Consider the following 3,747-nt stretch of genomic DNA (forward strand, 5'->3'; position numbering starts at 1 on the left):
TTGTAAGGATGCTACTACTGCCAGTACAATGAAAGCAATTGAGATTTCCAAAAGTGTGACTGCAGACCATCAAGCTCATTTCAAACAACATTTCCTGCTGGTTCCAATATACTTGATGAGATTCTTACGAAAATTTTGTGTATACCAAGCAACAACAAATAAAACAAAGGATTTCGGACAAAACACAACTATTGCCAAGCGAGTTACAGACAAACAATGCTTTGAAGGTTATAAACTTATAATAATCCAGACTGGGTATTTTGTTAATAAAACAAACGTTGCCGATCGAACAAAAATCTCCTACCTAATTAATTAACACTAAGACCAGGGTCGGATGTATGTGTACCGGTACGGAGTCACGTGCCCCGCTCCCTATGTTATTTATTTATTTTTTCTTGAATACATTAGACAAATGTGATTAAATTGTTTGTAGTTTAGTGAATAAACATAATGAGTACCGCGGTTCAAAATTGCATTTGTTATTTTAAGTAGTGTGCCCCCAGCTAAAGACGTTTCTAAACCTCAACTGTTCAGTGAGAAAGAAACACAAAGATTAATAAATTTTCATTCTCCTGTCCGGCTGCAAAATGGAAACGCAAAGAACATTTGAACTAACCTCTTGTAAAGTAATAAGAAACAGACATCAATGTACAAACTATATACTCTCGTTTTCAGAGAGAAAGGTTGTTTCCATAACAGAGAAAAATTCCACGGTTAGAGATGGAGAACATATATAAGACAATAACATTGAATGAAAGTAAGAACAATGATGAAGGTCAGTGATAAAAAACAATTTATGAATTTGCTAAGAATTTTATTTTCAAAGGTTGTGTCTTAAATTTATACGAAACTAAAATTTTTCCATTAGATTGCATAACAAAGCAAGGTAAGTCCTATTTCAAGCAGACTAGTAATGAGAATATTTTCTTTTTGAGAAAAGAGTGACGAAGAGATCTGAGTGGATAGACTTACGAGCCATCAAGCCATTCAGAATCAAGGAAGTTGTTGCCCCCTTTAACGGCGGGGATCCAAGATTTTTTGGACTGAGAAGCCACAGACGCGACAATCAGAGTTTTCCGGCCAACTCTTACAGCTCCAGTTTCAAGCCCGCTCCCAAACACGGCGGCACTCCTCTTGCCTCCAGCAAGGAACGAAGAACCTAGCCCACTGAGAACAGATCCGGAGTCTCTCTCTTAATATGGATGGGTATACAGTTTAGAAAGGTACCTTTTAGAGATGAGTGGTTTTGAACCACGATTATACAGAGTTATAAACTCTAAAATCTGGATTAGATGCGTTAACAGAAGATATTTATCTTCTGAAATTGAGGACATCAAACACGGTAAAGACAGGTATAGTAGCGATCTTAAATGAAAATATATCTTCCTTTACAAGTGAATCATAATAATAAAGAATCATTCGAACGTTCACGACTTGGCAAAGTGTTTTTTATCAGATCAAATTGTTAAAGAAACCTAAATTCGTGAACACATGTTGGTTTTAGAGTTACATCATCGACACCATTATGACATCACACGAAAACATAAATCTAGAGCAACAGAGACTGCAATCTGTAATTTTAAATGACCAAATCAATAGAACTTAAATATCGGACTGGTTCAAATGACAATTTACATGGATTCTCTCGACGAAAAATCAGTCCGTATAAGAGAACAATCGGAAGGAAGAGAATAACAAAGAGGATGGCATTTATAAATTTTTTCAAGAGGTGCCATTGTTATTTGAAGGAAGGCGTTCGTTAGGGGAAGACAAAAGACGTCGTTTGCTTTAATAAAAGATGACATCATCTTTATAAAGGAAACTAAATCCTGTCCGCTAGATTGCATAATTAAAACAAGCTTGACCACTAGATACAATTTTTTTTTCTTATAAAAAAGTGATGATTTCAGCAGTTATAAAAAAAAACAGTTTGCTATTATATATAGATAGGTAATTTGTGTTATGAAATATTAACTCAATATAAAAATGATATGTTATGAAACATTAACGAAATACTCCCTCCGTTCGTTTGTATATGACGTTTGAACTTTATTTGTGTGTCAAAATACTTGACGCTAGCTTGAGGGAATTAAAACCCAATACGGCGAACCGTGGTTCGAACCCTAATGGCCACATGGATATGGACTATTGCTTTCGGCTCATTTGAATACCCAGGAGAGGGTCTATCCGTGGAATGTACCTCCACCCGGGGGTTAGATCTGTGTCTTTAATAGACTCGGGTTTAACCATTTTAGTTACAAAGAAAAAAAAACTTGACGCTTTTCTGAAATCTATGCAAAATATAATGATAAAAGACTTTATCTACCCTTATATATTTTGTAAAGTTTGACTAAATAGTGATGATATTAGCATTAAAACAATAACGACAAAGGACATAATAGACTTAGTACAATAGTTGCCTTAATTTGTGTGAGAATTCTACAACATCATGTATAAACGAACGGAGGGAGTATTAATTAGTAGATAGATGAATAACAAATAAAGTTTTTGTGTTTAATTTGTTTCTTTGAGATCTTTGATGATCAATTGAAAAAGAGAATCTCTTTCTTTATCGCTACTTCTTATTTGTTTTAAGTTATGATTTGTCATTATACACAACTCCACAAATTTACATATAGAAAGTTAAAGGTTGCAATGATTGCAATGGTTCATCACCAAAGTTTTCCATTATGATTAGTTATAAAAGTCTATCATAGTTGTAATAGTTTATATCTAAAGACTATGATCACCAATTGTTGCATAGTTTATAGATATATATTATAAAATATTTTAATTATCCAAAACTAAAATATCTGTTTATTTATAGATTATGTTAATATTCTTTAAATGTATATAAAATAGATAGGAAACGTACAAAAAGATAACTCATTAAAAAGTTATGCATATTTCAGGATAAAATTATTTACCCTCAGAAATTTTGAGAATCCTTACAAATTTATGCAGTTTCAAAAATGAAAAACACATCCTTGGACAAAATATAATTAAAAAAAACTATTAGAACAATTTATGATAAAAAGATATATATTATACCTTTGTACAATCTGTTAAAACTTATTGCAATTTTTAACAAGAAAACTGCATTTTTATGAAAAGACACCTTTTTACATTTTAATAATATCTTAAAAACAAATGCAATGTTTAGATTGAAAAGACACAACATTTCAATTTTTGATAATAACCATTGTTATACATTGGAATAACTTTTTTTCCAACATGAATAGTCAAATATGTTCAATTTATAGGTAGTTATGTTAAAAATACATTTTTTACAATATAATTTGAATAGATACATTAGTTTTTTTTGTCAAAGAGACACATTAGTTAAAACCACTTATATAATAGAAAGACACCTTAACTATTTAAAAAAAAATTCAAACCTTTATAAAAATAGTCACACATTTTCAACTTATAGGAAGTTATTTTTAAAAGATATTTTTACACTTACTAATACACAACTCTTAAAAAAATAATTGTACAAATGTTGTAATTAGAGAGTTTAGAGACTGAATATTTCTGTGTATTATTAATGAACAATAGAGGTTCCTTATATAGGAATTACAAAGTATAGGAAAAAAGAAATTATCCAAAACCTAATACAACATGAAATAGGAAAAGATCTAAAACAGATAAAAGGAAAACGTCATAAGTCTAAGACGGTTTAAACCGACCGTCTCTCTCTCCTTGGACGACCGCCTCTCTCTCTCCTCCTTTGGTCACGGCTGGGCT

The 3,747-nt window shown here is 31.5% G+C and overlaps 1 long non-coding RNA gene across 1 annotated transcript; it reads right to left on the reverse strand.

Annotated features, from left to right (window-relative positions):
* Window positions 1-1,326, reverse strand: LOC106326467. Its single transcript, XR_001267244.1, has 2 exons — window positions 973-1,326; window positions 1-97 (listed from the first exon to the last, which is right to left on the reverse strand). It is a non-coding gene; the product is annotated as an uncharacterized LOC106326467 (long non-coding RNA).
* Between the last annotated feature and the right edge of the window lie 2,421 nt (window positions 1,327-3,747).

This window comes from Brassica oleracea, chromosome C2 (assembly GCF_000695525.1).
Source record: "Brassica oleracea var. oleracea cultivar TO1000 chromosome C2, BOL, whole genome shotgun sequence".
NCBI lineage: Eukaryota > Viridiplantae > Streptophyta > Magnoliopsida > Brassicales > Brassicaceae > Brassica > Brassica oleracea.